The sequence below is a fragment of the Triticum aestivum genome, chromosome 4A (assembly GCF_018294505.1).
Source record: "Triticum aestivum cultivar Chinese Spring chromosome 4A, IWGSC CS RefSeq v2.1, whole genome shotgun sequence".
NCBI classification, from domain to species: Eukaryota; Viridiplantae; Streptophyta; class Magnoliopsida; order Poales; family Poaceae; genus Triticum; species Triticum aestivum.
Window position 1 is genome coordinate 19,321,161 of NC_057803.1, and position 18,310 is coordinate 19,339,470.

The 18,310-nt window shown below is 45.0% G+C and overlaps 1 pseudogene; it reads left to right on the top strand.

Annotated features, from left to right (window-relative positions):
- Positions 1-221: 221 nt before the first annotated feature.
- LOC123081603 (indole-3-pyruvate monooxygenase YUCCA8-like) lies at positions 222-3,583 on the top strand (annotated as a pseudogene).
- Positions 3,584-18,310: the final 14,727 nt, after the last annotated feature.

Genomic DNA, 18,310 nt, shown 5'->3' on the forward strand with positions numbered 1-18,310 from the left:
ATTTCAATCCGTGTGTAGTCCATATTAAAATATCCTAAACATCTTATATTTAGTTTCCTTTTCCTTTTTGTACTGAAAAGATTGGTTTACAGTCATGCCAACAGTGGTGACAGTACTCATAAAAATAGTCATGTACAATGTAAGCTGTCCCTTTACATTCACTTCTCCTTATATATAGGCGAGAGGGACCTCTGCAGTACATACATAGGTTCTGAGGTCACTGAGGTAGCCAAATAGCTTCTGATCACGCCTTTCTCCTCCTCCATGCTTACACTGGTACTACTGTAGTACATGCAACAAGAAGACGATGTCACTAGCAGCTTTAGGTTTGTGCCTACATCTAGCTTCTTTCAGAGACTAGAGGCAAAGAAGAGATACGCATTCGACAACTCGTAGGGCTAGCTAGGTCGTGTCTTCTTCTCCACATTCCATTCCGTGAGCTTGGGAGTGTAATCTTCCAAGGAGAGAGATAGAGAGAGAGTTGTGTGTTTGTGTGCCAAGCTAGCTCTAGGCTTATTGGTTCTTGCGCCATTGGTCGATGGATGCCATGCAAGCACAGCAAGGTAATGGTGGCACGAGCCCTAGGCAGAGCTCGTGCATTGTGAACGGCCCCATCATCGTCGGCGCCGGCCCGTCGGGCCTCGCCGTGGCCGCCACCCTTCGCCGGCACTCGGTGCCCTTCACCATCCTCGAGCGCTCCGACGGCATCGCCGACCTCTGGACGAACCGCACGTACGGCCGCCTCCGCCTGCACCTCCCCAAGGTCTTCTGCGAGCTCCCCCACGTCCGCTTCCCGCCGGAGTTCCCCACCTACCCGAGCAAGCGCGAGTTCCTCCGCTACCTCCACTCCTACACCGCGCACTTCTCCATCTCCCCGCTGTTCGGCCGCACGGTCACCCGGGCGCGGTTCGACGAGGCGACGTCGATGTGGCGTGTGACCGCGGCGGCGGACGGCGGCGAGGTAACGGAGTACGTGTCCAAGTGGCTGGTGGTGGCCAGCGGGGAGAACGCGGAGGCGGTGGTGCCCAGGGTGAAGGGGAGGGAGAGGTTCGCCGGGGAGGTGCTGCACTCCAGCGAGTACAAGAGCGGAGAGAGGTTCAAGGGCAAGAGGGTGCTGGTGGTGGGGTGTGGCAACTCCGGGATGGAGATGTGCTTGGACCTGTGCGAGCATGGTGCCATCCCTTTCATGTCAGTACGGAGTGGCGTAAGTGAACCAAGTCCTCTCTTCCCGCTTTCTTCCATGAGACATTGCTTTCTTGATTCGTCGGGTTTCTTGATGCTACACATGCTGTGTGATGCTTGCCTGTTTTGAGACCCCCTTTATATTACGCCCTGGAGTTTCAATAGTTTCCCTCTTTGCCTTTCTATAAACAGAAGAACATATGCATATGTGGTCACCATCTTCCGTACTAGTAACATGTTAGTGTGCTTCTTGATAATACTCATATGTTATATGCTACTCCCTCCATTACTAAATATAAGACTTTTTAGAGATTTTATATGGATGTATATAGACGTATTTTAGAGCGTAGATTCACTCATTTTGTTTCATATGTAGTCCGCACTGAAATTTCTAAAAAAGCTTATATTTAAAAACGGAGGGAGTATATATCTAGCTACCGTAGTATATAAGAACTCTGCTTCTGTCAGTGTATGCACGAGGTTATGGTCTTTTTCTATATGCATGAGCATTCACCCTTCAACTTATTTGAATATCTTGCACTTGAGCTCATCTATATTTTTGTATGGAATGATGAAACAGGTGCATGTTTTACCAAGGGAGATGCTGGGATCCTCAACGTTTGGGATAGCCATGAAGCTGCTGCGATGGCTGCCGGTAAAGCTGGTGGACAGGTTCCTCCTCATAGTTGCAAGGATGATTCTAGGGGACACCGAGAAGTACGGGCTGAAGAGGCCCAAGCTGGGGCCTTTGGAGATCAAGGAGGTGACCGGGAAGAGCCCTGTCCTGGACGTGGGAGCATGGTCCTTCATCAAATCCGGAGACATCAAGGTATGGTTATGGTTACTTCTCTCTTCTCTCGGAAGGATATGCTTGCTAGCTAGTGGTTGGCGAAGAAGAAAAGTCAAGAGAGAGACTTGTTTCTTGTGCATGCCATTCCAACTGCCGATCGCTTTTGAGGTTTCTACAACGTTCTACCTCGGTTAATCTTTGTTGCTGAGTGGAGTGAGATTTTACGGTTTTACCTCTTTCTGCCTGGCCTTTGTTGGCCTCTAGTTTACCACTTGATCTGCCTGATGCAGGCGTGTGTACTTTTGGTAACTGTCGCCTTGTCCACGACGTAGCTAGGTAGAGAAATTAGACGTGTGGGAACAAAAATGGCACTGCCTCCATGGCATTCTCCACAGAGCCTCCTGTCGAGCGCGACCTCCAATGATCTCTCACTCATGCGTAGCATAACCTTGTGATGAGCTCTTGCAAGTAGCAACAATCCCCGTACAGTGTGTGCACATTCTTTTTGACTTCAAACACCTCTCTCTCTCTCTCTCTCTCTCTCTCTCAGTATTTTTCTATATTCATTTGTATATATTTCTGGCATGTGCACGTCTGAGGTTCTGATGGATGGCTTGTGTGTGCAGGTGGTGGCAGAAGTGGAGTCATTGGGCTGCAACGGGGCGAGGTTCGTGGACGGCAACGAAATGGCCTTGGATGCCGTCATCTTCGCCACCGGCTACAGGAGCAATGTCCCGTCATGGCTCCAGGTAATAGCCCTCTCGACATGCATGGCAAGCAAACGCTTTCCACAAACGCAACAGAACGCATTACTGATGCCATTCCGTTCCACGACGTGCGTGCATGCAGGACGACGGGTTCTTCACGGAGGACGGCAAGCCCAAGGCCCGGTGCCCCAGCAACTGGAGAGGCCCCAACGGGCTGTACTGCGTCGGGTTCTCCGGCCGGGGCCTGCTCGGCGCGGGCGCGGACGCGCTGCGTGCCGCCGCCGACATCGCCGGGAGTTGGCAAGAGGAGGAGACGGTGGCAGCTGGAGCTGAAGCGGCCACGATCTCCCCAGTGTGATCCATCGATCCGCAGGGGCGGAGGTGTTGCATTTGCATGCACCCCCTGCAGTGAGCTCTGCATGTAGCTGGCCTGGAGGGACACTGGTGCCACCGGCCGCGCGGCTGATGGCGCTGTTCACTGCGGTGGCAGACTCATACTGTATGTATATGGGTGAGAGGGAGGGTAAGAGGAGGTGTGTGTGAGTGTGTATGTGCAGTGGCCATGGCCTGGAGCAGGGCTGGACTGTGACAAAATTTTGAATAGGAAGTCGCCTGTCCCCATGCGCCCCAATCGCCGGTGCATGCGCATACGGCTGGAAGGGTGCAGGCGTTTTTTTGTCCAACGAACGCAGGGCTGATGTCTGCGTTACGTACGTACGTACCTCGCCAAGCCCAACACCATTTGGTTTGGTTTGCCTTGCCCCCCTCGCGGTCTATCTCCCTTCTGCTCTCTTTCTCCCCTTGCTAGCAGCTGCTAGTTCCCAGTGTAACGTCTTGTCCAGCTACACATGCGCACAGAAGAGAAAACAGTTGTGTCGCGAGACAATGTTTTCTGGTGCAGTCACAACTTCCTCATTTTGCTTTAAGAAGTTTCTGTTGCATCACCATGCAGGCTTTACGCCCGCTTTATAGGTACACCTTACAATCTAAAGATTGCCAAGTAGATGAAAAAACTGATGTAACAAGATAATTAAAAGGAGAGAGAAACAACGGCAAGTGCGCGTACCTAGACGAGAACACAGTTTACAGTCTACAACTGCGCACGCACGGTTTACCGTGTCAATCAATCAAAAGAAAAGTATTTGCCCGAACCGTTTTCTAGGGTTTAGTGGCAGGACAGGCGGCGGCGGGCGGCGATCCCGATCTCCCACGCGCGCGCACTCATCCTAGACGATCTCCGCGCTGTACCCAAGCCCTGATCGACGCCTTCTCTGCGGCTGCTCTCGGGGTGAGCAGGGGGGTCCTGGTACCCCTACCCACCCTTGGAGCGCGAGGGGAGGTGGCATCTAGGGTTTTTGGGACGGGCGACATGGCGTCAGAGGAATCAAGGAAGTCGAGGGAGAAAGTGGAGCATATGATGGAGAAGATGAAACTGACAGACAAGGAAAGCAAGAAGCTGGTAGTAGACGATCAGGAGTTGGAAGGAGAGGCACTCCAAGTGGCCTTGGTGGGGAGGGTTCTGCACCGCAAGTTCATCCATGTTAATTCAATCGCAGATGCCCTCCGACCGGCCTGGGGAAACCCGAGGGGACTGAGTTTTAACCCGGTAGGGGAGAACACTTTTGTTGGAAATTTGGAGAATCAATGTGATCGTGATCACATCTATGGAGGTGGGTCGTCGATGGTTGGAAAACATGCAGTGATTTTGGAGCTATTTGATTTCGTGGCCCGGCCATCCGACTGGAAGTTCGAGAAGTTGCAAATTTGGGCTAGGGTAATCAACCTGCCCTTCAATCTCCGATACCCGCCATGGCCTAAGCGAATTGCAGGTATGATGGGAGAGGTAATCAAGCTGGATGTGGACTCAAAGGGTTTTTCTTTTGGTGAGTCCCTCAGAGCACGAATATGGATTAGAGTGCAGGAACCCCTAATGAGGTGGGTGCAGTTAGAATCGGCGAGGACAAAGGAATCCATCTTGTATGATATTCAGTATGAAGGACTGCCGTATTTTTTGTTTCTCGTGTGGCCGGCTTGGACATGCAGATGCTTTTTGCCCGAACCCAGGGGAACGGGATGATGATGGATGTTTGCCATATGGGGAGAAGCTTAGATGGGCTGGATCCCGCAAGAACTGGGCGAATGCACCCCAGTGAGCGGCAATGGGGGAAGGCAGGGAGCCAGGAGAGATGAGGAATGGTATGCTGAAGAAGAGGAAGTAGAGAAGGGTGAGGAGGTAACATCACCACTGAAAAACAATGCAAGCATGGTCAGGAACGCAGTGTATCAGTTTAATTCCCGGGGCGGAGCTGCTGGTCACGCTGGTCCTAGAAGGGGCAACGACAAAGCCAGAGGCAGAGGCCGGGAAAGGGTGTACCATCGTGTGGAGTTGGGGCCTGAGGGCCACACCAATAGGTCAAACCAGCTTATGATCTTGGATCAGGATACTTTGAATAAGAAAAGATCCATGGAGGGCGATGAACCGAGTACATCCAAGGAAGATAGTAGGGATTCAAAAAAGAAGAAACATGCCGAAGGGGGAACCACTAGTGAGCAGGCGGTGGTTGTTGTACAGCCCCGCCGGGAGAAATGAATTGCATAACGTGGAACTGTCGCGGGCTTGGGAACCCGGAGATAGTTCGTGAACTTCACCATTTGGTGAGGGTTGAAGCGCCCACCTTAGTCTTCTTATCGGAGACGAAGATTGAGGGAAACAAGGTAGCGGATATGCGAGCAAGACTTGGCTTCGAAGGATGTATTCCTGTCAGTAGTAACGTGCTGAGCGGAGGACTTGCCCTTTTCTGGTCTAGAGAGGTGGATGTTAAGCTCAACAATTTATCTAACCAGCATATAGATGTTATGGTAAAGAATGTGGGTAGCGACCAGAAAGAGTGGCGTTTTACAGGCCTTTATGCCAAAGCAAAGAGGACTGAAAGGAGTGAGAGCTGGACACTTTTGAAGTGGTTACAGTGCCAAAGTGATGTCCCATGGCTGTGTGGTGGGGACTTCAATGAGATCACGGACAATATGGAATATTTTGGTGCTAATGAAAGGGCGGAATGGCAAAGGCAAGGCTTCCATGAGGCCATCGATGAATGCAAGTTCCAGGACCTGGGTTTTACCGGGATCCTGTATACATGGGATAATCGTAAAGAAGGCGCCGCAAATGTAAAGGTGCGCTTGGGCAGATACTTAGCCGACCTGGCCTTCATCCAGGCGTATGGAGATACAGGGGTGAGGCACGTACCATCACCACAGTCAGATCACTGCATGTTAGTCATAAAGATTAAGAGACTGCTGGAGTGGGAGGATAGCTGGCCACGCCGCTTTGTCTACGAGGAAGCATGGAGACGGGAAGAGTCGTATGAGCCCACGGTGGTGCCTGCATGGGATAAGAAGAAGGGAGTTCTTACACTTGAGGACCTCAACTCCTAGTTATATGACATGCAGGGCCACCTAACCGATTGGAAACAAACAAAATGGGGGATATAAAGCGTAAACTGAAGAAGGTGAGGAAGGAGTTTGAGAGAGAGAAGGCGAACTCTCTGTACCATGGCTCGTCCAGCAGGGAGAAGGAGCTGGCAAGGCAGCTGAATGATCTCTTGCTGAAAGAGGAAATCATGGCGAGAGCGAGGTCGAGGGCTGACTAGCTTAAGGCAGGCGACCGAAATACTGGGTTCTTCCACGCTCAAGCATCACGGAGGAAGCATAAAAATAAAATTATTGTGCTCGAGAAGTCGGATGGAACGATCATTGATAGTTGGGATGAGGTGAGAGCTGAGGTACAAAATTTTTACACACAGCTCAAGATGAAGTGGTGATGGATGAAGTGTTGCACCATGTACCAAGCATGGTGACTAATGAGATGAATGATCGGCTGAATAGGCCCTTTTGTGCAGATGAGGCACAGAAAGCATTGTTCGCCATGGCGCCGGCGAAGGCGCCGGGAGCAGACGGATTCCATGCGGGATTCTATCAGCACCACTCACTACTAGAGAAAAGCTTACCAGTAGCGCTGGTTTTTGTGCTATCAGTAGCGCGGGCACCAGCGCTACTGCTACGACGCTACAACTATTTTGTAGCAGTAGCGCGTTTTTAGGCCAGCGCTACTGGTAAGTTCAAGTACTAGTAGCGCATTTTTAGGCCAGCACTACTGCTAACATTCGTGTTTTTTTAGCATTTTGGCGTTGTACATGTTTAAACAGATATATCTTTTATACAATAACAACTCATCATGAACTAGTCTGTTTAAATAGCATATTCATTACCACTTGTCATCACCACCAAACAATGTTCGTCAATGAGATGTCATATAACAAGTTGGTCACTAGTCATAATCATAACTCCTCCTCATCATCATCATCAACTCTAACACATTGTAGCACATAATAACACATTCTAGCTACGACCTACTCCTCTCATAGGACCTACTCTACCCTATCTTAGGTAAAATATCATAAAACAAGATAGGCATTGACTCTCCATTAACGAAAACTCTTCATAATAAAGAACGGAGATCATCCTGTCTCCAAGTCTTGGCCTACACACAATGTTGCTTCCAAGTAGCTCTCTACGATGGTTCAAACATTTTTTGAAATCATTTATTATCATGGCTTCCTCGCTTATAGAAATCCGGTATGGACAGGAGTGATGTGGATACTGCGGCTGACTTGGCCGTGGTGGCCGTAAGCTCAGAACAATAACGCGACCTCTCAGCAACATCAGATGAGGCACACAATCGATCGGGATTTTCTGTTCAAAAACATAGTAATAACTTTGTAGTTAGCAATGTAGTTTAGTTTCAGAAGAATTAATGCAAAAGATGCACGGATGTCGTAATGGTAGAAAATCTTATCATGATATCTCCATTGATGTTACCGTAGTTCAACACGTGCACTAGTGGCACGTATTGACCATAATGTGGAGCAGTTTGATAATAGCTATTGTACTTCTCAAGATTAGTAAAAAATGCGATAAGACCATCTTGCTCCTTATAAGTTAATTGTGCTTCATCATTGTAGTAGTAGGTTCTGTCTACCATTTTCCGTACATTTTTTGAAAAATGAAAATAAGTTGTCAATGGAAATAAGCTGTCAAATATTTTGAAATAAACAATATAAATTACTTAGTAAATATGTTTAAGAAACTCACACAGCGGTAGAACTGGAAGCGTGTCAATAAGGACCCAAATGGTCATATCATTTTCGTCGATGTCAGGATCACCAAGATCGAAGGTGAGAAGCATACCTTCATGAAAATCATACGCCTTGCAAAGGGCTTCCCAATTCAGGCAACCAAAATTAGATGAGTTCACAGAATTATATAGATTTACAACAAAATCATAACCATGATGGGTCCTTAGTTGAATTATCTTTGTCTCCATTCTTTCATGATCTTCAAAACCCATCTTCTCCAAGACATAGCATCTTGCATGGCATGGGATAAGCTAGTCGAATTGTAAAAGACGGAAATTAAACATTGAAGAAGCAGAGAAGTCGTGCAAAAAATTAAAAAAAACACTTGTCGTCGTTGCGTAACATTTCAACATCGAAGGTCTCTTGGAGCTTGATGCTGAAGCGCCGACCTTCTACCAGGTGAGGCCTGTCGCACAGACCGCGCTCATCTTCGCAGTACCCGCACATAGAGAATTCCCTTTCATCGTCAGACATTTCCTAATAGGTAATTAATAATCCATCATCGAATACATATATAGTAGTTTGTAGCAAAGATCATCATATAACAACTAAAACACCTAAAATTTGTAGTTTGTAGTAGTTTGTAGAAAAGATCATCATATAATCCATCATGAATACATATATAGTAGTTTGTAGCACAAACCACGCTCATCTTTTGCATTCAATAAGAAAATAACTAATAGGTAATTAATAATCCATCATCGAATACATATATAGTAGTTTGTAGCAAAGATCATCAGATAATATCACTAATACATCTCGAATAATAGCTCCTCTAGGTTCAGTGGGCCGCGGTGGACACTCAAAGAGAAGGAACCATCACCGGATCATAGCTCCGGTGAGATCCCCAAAGAATCTGCCAGGTATTGGAGAATCGGCCGTTCGCCAACGCAACCAAGTAGCATTGGACGTGCGCGATCTCATCCGTGACACGGTGTTGTACCACTTGCGCGGGGGACTCAAGCCTCTCCACCGATGCAGGCCCACGTGACCGTCACCAAAGAAGCTTCGGGTCGATGACGGGCTGGCTCCTCACAAACCTGCGCTCACCAGAAGGTAGCACAACCTAGTACCAGCCCGGTGGAGCCCAGTCCCGAACATGGCCCCTCGCCTCAACCAGGAGTCCTCCGCCGAGTCGACGACGAGGATGCGGGATAGGCATCGTCAACGTCGAGAACAAAATGCTTAATCATGAAAACAAAATTAATAAACACTTAGAAAAATTGGCATGACCTTTGCTAAAAACAGGACATATCGAGCGCCTGAAATTTGCCAGAACGTAAACGAATTGGCATTTCTGGCAAAACATAGGCCACTCGGAAAAATATGACATGTCCAAAATGTGACATGTTCAAAATATGACATGTCCACTTCAAATTTGCTTATAACAGGAAAATTTCTTTAACTAAAAAAATAACAACAATTGCTTTAACTAAAAAATACCTAGAATTCTGTTAACTACACCTAAAACAACTAAAACACCTAAAATTCTGTTAACTACACCTAAAACAACTAAAACACCTAAAACTCTTTTAAATACACTTAAAAAAATTCAACATTATTCTAAGAACACCTACATTATTCTAAAAACCTACATTTTTAACTAAAACACCTACAAATTTAACTAAAACACCTACAAATTCAACTAAAACACCTACATTATTCTAAGAACCTACATTTTTTCAACTAGGATTGAAAATAATTAACTACTCTCTAATAACTATAACTAGGGAGGGAGGGAGGAGGAGGAAGGAGGGAGGAGTACCTCTCGGTGGAGGAGGGTCGGCGCGGGGGGGGGGGGGGGGGCGACCGGCAGGGGAGGATGGCCGGTGTAGGGGGGCAGGGGAGGACGGCCGGCACGGGGAATAAGGGCGGCCGATGGAGGAAAGAGGGGCCCGCGCGGGGGAGGGAGGCTGGAGTAGGACGCGGGGGCGGCGGCCGGATCGGGGGACGATTGAGGGATTCGATTTGGTGTGAGGGTGTGAGTGTGAGTGAGTTGAGAGGTGCGCGGGCTGGCGCAGGAGAGGAAGCAGAGGTGGGCTTAGAGGCAGCGCGGGGGTGGAGGCCCAGCGCTATAGCTAAAGCTGCAACAGGGGGCCGAGAGCGTGGCCCACTAGCAGTAGCGCTGGCCATGAAATACAACGCTACTGCTAATGTGCACTTGTAGCGCTAGTGCTGGCCGACGCTATTGCTAAATAGCAGTAGCGCGAGGTCTCTAACCAACGCTACTGCTAAATGTCTACCTATAAGCATTTTCCTAGTAGTGACTGGTCACTAATTAAGGAGGATGTTACCCGATCTGTTTTAAATTTTTAATCGGCGGGCACATGCTGGAAGTTATTAACAAAACTGAAATAGTGCTTATCCCAAAGGTTAAAAATCTGAGGAATATTACCCAGTATAGACCAATTTCTCTCTGTAATGTTATTTACAAAATCTATTCCAAAGTTTTGGCTAACAGGTTGAGGGAGGTTCTAGATGATATCATCGCGGAGGAGCAAAGCGCCTTTGTTCCCGGGCGGTTGATTACAGATAACGCCATCATGGCTTATGAGTGTATCCATGCTATGAAAAGGAAAATAACTAAACAAGGGTGGTGTGCTATCAAGTTAGATATGAAGAAGGTGTACGATCGCGTAGAGTGGGCGTATCTCCAAGGAATCATGTTGCAGTTGGGTTTCTCTGAGGAATGGGTATCTCTAGTTATGAGATGTGTCAACTCCATTACATTTTAGGTGAAGATGAATGGATAACTGTTGCCATCTTTTCGCCCCTCCAAAGGCATACGACAAGGTGACGCCATCTCCCCGTACTTTTTTCTACTGTGCGGGGAAGGGCTCTTTTGTTTGTCGAAGAACTATGATGCTGGATGGGTCAATAGAGATATACGGCCTGGGTTGAGAGCCCCTTGGATTTCGCATCTCTTATTTGCGGATGATTGTGTAGTCTTCATGAAGGCTGACTCAAGGAGTGCACAAAGGTTGAATGAAATTCTTCAAGCATATCACCTGGGTTCGGGGCAGTGTTTAAACAAGGCCAAGAGCTCAGTTTTTTTCAGCCCAAATACAAGGGTGTCGGCGAAGGCAGGGGTAAGAAGTAACTTGTAGATCCACAGAGAAACTCTTGCAGAGAAGTACCTGGGCTTGCCCACGGCGGCGGGCCGGATCACAGAAGAAAGTTTTGTCCATGTGAAAGAGCAAGCAAGGTCCAGGGTACAAGGATATTGCGAAAGCCTAATGTCAATTGCGGCGAGGATGGTTCTTCTTAAAGTGGTGATTCAAGCCCTACCAACCTATTCTATGAGCTGTTTTAAGCTCAATAAAGGCTTATGCCAGAAAGTCACGACAGTGATGTCAAAGTTTTGGTGGGATGAATCTCTCGATAAGACAAGAATGCACTGGCAATCGTGGGAGAAGATGGCTATCTCAAAATCCAAGGGAGGTTTGGGATTTCGGGACTTGGAGCTGTTCAATGATGCAATGCTCGCCAAACAGGCGTGGCGACTGTTGGATAAGCCAGACAGTCTACGCGCACGTGTTCTTAAGGGTCGGTACTACCCAGATGGAGATGTTTTACAGGCAGGATGCCCTGCTAGCGCCTCCATTACATGGAAAGGCATCACTACTAGGGAAAAGCCTAGCAGCAACGCGGGTTTTAGGTACATTAGTAGCGCGGGGACCGGCGCTACTAATAAGGCCCTATAGCTAACACTTAGCAGAAGTGCGTGGGCGCCTGCGCTACTGGTATACAAGTGTAGCAGCAGCGCGCTTCGTGCAAGCTTGCTACTGCTAATAGCTCTAGCGTGCTTGGGCTGGACGCGCTACTGCTACTGTCATGCTGCTGCTAACTTTCTCCACTCGCTACTGCTAATTTTAGTAGTTTTTTCTGCATATTTGTTTTGTATTTGAACATGCTTTATACGAGAATCTTTAGCAGATACAAATGTCATCATTAGCAATAGGACATAGAATCCATCATTAAGAGAACCACTCGGTTGCCGGATGCAGCAGAAGTCGGTCTTATGGCCGAAGGTGAGCCTGCCGCCCCTTCTCTTCTTGTCCGTGACCTCTCCACCCCATGCTCCGTAGTAAAACATAGCACTGTCGAGAACATCCTTGATGTGGGTGTAATCCTTTTTGTGAATGTTCTTCGACGAGTCCAAGTAAAGAGCGTGGAAGTATCGGGGGTAGAGGATGATGAGGACGGCGCGCCCGCCGCTGCTTAAAATAAGTACACCTCAAATTAATTAGCCTCCACCGTGCAAATGAATGATTGAAATCGAAGGAAGGATATCTGCGCGGATGACTTACAGGGGATGATAAGGCACGAGAATCGCCTCCTTGTCCTTATTGGCGAGCATGAAATTGACGATGTATTCTCTCGCGTATTCACGGTGCTTTGCGCAGACTCCCAAGAAGCTCTCGTGCATGAAGTACGGGCCAACGACATAGATATGAGGTATCTGCGCAACCCCAATGATGTAGTTCATGTGCAAGGCATAAAGGCGGACAAACGTAAAATCCAGCTTCTTCACGTGAAACATGTCGAATATGTAATCGATCAAAGGAAGAACTTATCCGCGGGGAAGAAGTCGACGTACGACAATTGCCGCAGAACGTTAACCACGTAGATTGGGTATCCAGGATCTTTCAAGGCGATGAGGCCTTTCTCTATCCGCAGCACATCGTCATGAAGACTCCTTAGATCACCGAATCTGGCCCTTAGCACTGCTGCAGGTAGGATTGATTGACCAGGGATATGCAATTTATCCGCACCGGTGATATCTATATGGTCTTGAACCCGAGGCTGCTGAGGCAGCTGGATCATAGAATCAGCTTTCTTGCCTTTCCTCGCTCTCTTCCTAGGCTTCTTTGTCGGAAGGTCGTCTATAATACGTTGAGCCTTCGGAGGCGGCAATTCAGGCACCGACTCATGATGCTCAAACCCTGAGTAGGCGCCAGTATAGACATACTGTTGAGTGCCATCGTCATCCTCATCCTCATCCATGTCGATGTTATCAGTGACTAATGGAGCATCTTCCTTACCCCGTCTGCTATCACCCAACCCGACACCTGATGCTAATTGGGTAAGTGGGGTGTTGATTGATACGTCTCCGACGTATCTATAATTTTTGATTGTTCCATGCTATTATATTATCAACCTTGGATGTTTTATATGCATTTATATGCTATTTTATATGATTTTTGGGACTAACCTATTAACCCAGAGCCCAGTGCCAGTTTTTTTCTTGTTTTAGAGTATCGCAGAAAAGGAAAAACAAACGGAGTCCAATTGACCTGAAACTTCACGGAACTTATTTTTGGAAGGAAAGCAACCCGGGAGACTTGGAGTCCACGTAAGGGAAGCTTCAAGGAGGCTACGAGGTAGGGGGGCGCGCGCACCCCCCTGGGCGCGCCCTCCACCCTCGTGGGCCCCTCGTGGCTCCCCTGACGTACCTCTTCCACCTATATATCTCCCTATACCCTAAAAACATCGGGGAGCACAATAGATCGCGAGTTCCGCCGCCAGAAGCCTCCGTAGCCACCGAAAGCCAATCTAGACCCGTTCCGGCACCCTGCCGGAGGGGGAATCCCTCTCTGGTGGCCATCTTCATCATCCCGGTGCTCTCCATGATGAGGAGGGAGTAGTTCTCCCTCGGGGCTGACGGTATGTACCAGTTGCTATGTGTTTGATCTCTCTCTCTTTCTCGTGTTCTTGATTTGGCACGATCTTGATGTATCGCGAGCTTTGTTATTATAGTTGGATTCTTATGATGTTTCTCCCCTCTACTCTCTTATAATGGATTGAGTTTCCCCTTTGAAGTTATATTATTGGATTGAGTCTTTAAAGATTTGAGAACACTTGATGTATGTCTTGCCGTGCATATCTGTGGTGACAATGGGATATCACGTGATTCACTTGATGTATGTTTTGGTGATCAACTTGCGGGTTCCGCCCATGAACTTATTCATAGATGTTGGCACACGTTTTCGTTGTGATTCTCCGGTAGAAACTTTGGGGAACTCTTTGAGGTCCTATGTATTGGTTGAATAGATGAATCTGAGATTCTGTGATGCATATCATATAATCATACCCACGGATACTTGAGGTGACATTGGAGTATCTAGGTGACATTAGGGTTTTGGTTGATTTGTGTCTTAAGGCGTTATTCTAGTACGAACTCTAGGGCTGTTTGTGACACTTATAGGAATAGCCCAACGGATTGATTGGAAAGAATAACTTTGAGGTGGTTTCGTACCCTACCATGATCTCTTCGTTTGTTCTCCGCTATTAGTGACTTTGGAGTGACTCTTTGTTGCATGTTGAGGGATAGTTATGTGATCCAATTATGTTATTATTGTTGAGGGAACTTGCACTAGTGAAAGTATGAACCCTAGGCCTTGTTTCAACGCATTGCAATACCGTTTACGCTCACTTTTATCATTCGTTACCTTGCTGTTTTTATATTTTCAGATTACAAAAACTATTATCTACTATCCATATACCACTTGTATCAACTAGTGCACCTATACAATTTACCATTGTATTGGGTGTGTTGGGGACACAAGAGACTCTTTGTTATTTGGTTGTAGGGTTGCTTGAGAGAGACCATCTTCATCCTACGCCTCCTACGGATTGATAAACCTTAGGTCATCCACTTGAGGGAAATTTGCTACTGTCCTACAAACCTCTGCACTTGGAGGCCCAACAACGTCTACAAGAAGAAGGTTGTGTAGTAGACATCAAGCTCTTTTCTGGCGCCATTGCCAGGGAGGTGAGTGCTTGAAGGTATATCTTTAGATCTTGCAATCGAATCTTTTTGTTTCTTGTTTTATCACTAGTTTAGTTTATAAAAGGAAACTATAAAAAAAATGGAACTGAGTTTACCTCATACGCTTCATCTTTTTAATATCTTTCGTGAGTATGATGGAAAGAAAAATTGTGCCAAAGTGTTAGAAGAAGAATGCATTAAAATGTTTGGCACTAAATATTTTAATGATGAGCATGATTGCAATGTTGTTAGTATGAACCCCTTGAATATCCATGGTACTAATGATGATTGCACTAGTTATGATGAAAATGTCTCCTATAAACATGTCCATTTTTGTGGAGTGCATTGGATTTGTAAGTACACACCAAATAGGGAGGATAGATATTGCAAGAGGCATAAGTACTTAGGAACTAAATTGTTGCAAGAAAGGCTAGATGATTGTGCTGAAAATTTAAATTTTCTTTGCCGTGCTTGTGAACTTCGCAATGAAAGTGGTCATTTAGCTATCCGATGCAAATTGTTTCATGATCTAATTGTGTCCAAAAATTGTGATGATTTGATTTCCCTTACACATTATAATGAACTTAGCTTTCTTATGGGTTGCGAAGAAATGAAACATATAACTGGGCATCTTCCAGAATTTGCCCGTTATAAACTTCTTGGTTTTGATCTAGAGGAAATCTATATATATTGTGCGGTGAATTGCATTGAAAATCCTTATATTGCCAATTACATAAAGAAAAGAAAACAAATAGAAGATGAAGAGAATACTAATGAAAGGGAAAAGACTTCCCAATACCCTCCTATTATTTCTTATGATGAATCAGGTAACGAGGATGAGCCTCCTATTCAACCAATCTCATTAATAAGGAGCTCCAAAAAGAGGATTGAACCCACACATGATGTGGTGAAGAAGAAGAAAAGAAAAAGGAAGAGAGGTAAAAAGATATCTCTCCCAAATAATGCTGCTCCTATTACTATTGTGCCTCATGAAAATATAATTGTGGAAGATAATGATACTTCTTATGATCTTGAAAAAATCATTTTGGCACTTGCTTGGAAGAATATGATAATTTCTATACTATTGGCGCTATCCATACTATTGATGATGAAAGTGATTATGCTTATGATATGAAAAGGCCCAAGCTTGGGGAAAGATGAGGTTTTTGAGAATATATTTTCTGCAATTAATGTTTGTCCCAAGCTTGGGGACTCTACGTTTAATGAAGATGATATTTTTAGTCTCCCAACTTTTGATATGCAAATTTATAATGATGATAGCATGCCTCCTACTTATGATGATTATTGTGATGATACTTATGCTATAAAAAGTAGTGATTATATTTATAAAACTTGTCATGATTATGGTTACCCCTTTTCTGAACATTACTCTTTTAATGTGGAAACAAATTTTAGTATTCGAGTTTCTTATGATACTCCCACTATTTCGAATGAGAAGAATTTTGCTTATGTAGAGAGTAATAAAATTTCTATGCTTGTAGATCATGAAAAGAATGATTTAGGTGCTGGTTATATTGTTTAATTCATTCATGATGCTAATGAAAATTATTATGAGGTAGGAACATATGCTTGTAGGAATTGCAATAATATCAAGTTTCCTCTCTATGTGCTTAAAGTTTTGAAGTTATGCTTGTTTTGCCTTCCTATGCAAGATGATTCTTGTTCCCACAAGTTGTTTTCTCACAAAATCCCTATGCATAGGAAGTGGGTTAGACTTAAATTTGCTAGTCATATTCTTCATGATGCTCTCCTTATGTTATAATTCTTATCTTTTATATGAGCATCATTGAAACCATCATGCCTAGCTAGGGGCGTTAAATGATAGCGCTTGTTGGGAGGCAACCCAATTTTATTTTTGTTCCTTGCTTTTTTCTCCTGTTTAGTAATAAATAATTCATCTAGCCTCTGTTTAGATGTGGTTTTATATTTTAATTAGTGTTTGTGCCAAGTAGAACCATTGGGAAGAAGTGGGGAAAGTCTTGTTGATCTTGCTATAAAAAACAGAAACTTTAGCGCTCACGAGAATTGCTGCCATTTTTATTTGGAGAGTGATATTTAGTTAATTGTTTTTGCAGATGATTAATAGATAAATTATTCACGTCCTGAAGTTTATTTGATAATTTTATGAGTTCCAGAAGTATATGTTTGATCCAGATTACCACAGACTGTTCTGTTTTTGACGGTTCTGTTTTAGATGTGTTGTTTGCTTATTTTGATGAATCTATGAGTAGTATCGGAGGGTATGAACCATAGATAAGTTGGAATACAGTATATATTACACCAATATGAATTTAGAATGAGTTAACAACAGTACCTAAGTGGTGATTTATTTTCTTATACTAACGGAGCTTATGAGTTTTCTGTTAAGTTTTGTGTTGTGAAGTTTTCAAGTTTTGGGTAAAGATTCGATTGACTATGGAATAAGGAGTGGCAAGAGCCTAAGCTTGGGGATGCCCCGGAAGGCATCCCCTCTTTCGTCTTCGTTCATCGGTAACTTTACTTGGAGCTATTTTTTTATTTACCACATGATATGTTTTTTGCTTGGAGCGTCATTTTATTTTGTTTTGCTTGATGTTTGAATAAAATACCAAGATCTGAAATTATTAAATGTTAGAGAGTCTTCACAAAGTTGCGTAATTATTCGACTGCTCATTGATCTTCACTTATATCTTTCGGAGTAGTTTGTTGTTGCTCTAGTGCTTTACTTATATCTTTTTAGAGCACGGTGGTGATTTTATTTTATAGAAATTAATGAACTCTCATGCTTCACTTATATCATTTTGAGAGTCTTTAGAACAGCATGGTAATGTGCTTTGGTTATGAATTTAGTCCTAATATGATGGGCATCCAAGAGGGATATAATAAAAACTATCATATAAAGTGCATTGAATACTATGAGAAGTTTGATACTTGATAATTGTTTTGAGATATGGAGATGGTGATATTAGAGTCATGCTAGTTGAGTAGTTGTGAATTTGAGAGATACTTGCATTAAAGTTTGTGATTCCCGTAGCATGCACGTATGGTGAGCCGTTATGTGATGAAGTCAGAGCATGATTTATTTATTGATTGTCTTCCTTATGAGTGGCGGTCGGGGATGAGAGATGGTCTTTTCCTACCAATCTATACCCCTAGGAGCATGCACATAGTACTTTGTTTCGATAATAGATTTTTGCAATAAGTATGTGAGTTCTTTATGACTAATGTTGAGTCCATGGATTATACGCACTCTCACCCTTCCACCATTGCTAGCCTCTCTAATAGGGCGCACCTTTTGCCGGTATCATAAACCCACCATATACCTTCCTCAAAACAGCCACCATACCTACCTATTATGGCATTTCCATAGCCATTCCGAGATATATTGCCATGCAACTTTCCACTGTACCGTTATTATGACACGCTTCATCATTGTCATATTGCTTTGCATGATCATGTAGTTGACATCGTATTTGTGGCGAAGCCACCGTTCATAATTCTTCCATACATGTCACTCTTGATTCATTGCACATCCCGGTACACTGCTGGAGGCATTCATAAAGAGTCATATCTTGTCCTAAGTATCAAGTTGTAATTCTTGAGTTGTAAGTAAAAAAGAAGTGTGATGATCATCATTATTAGAGCATTGTCCCAGTGAGGAAAGGAT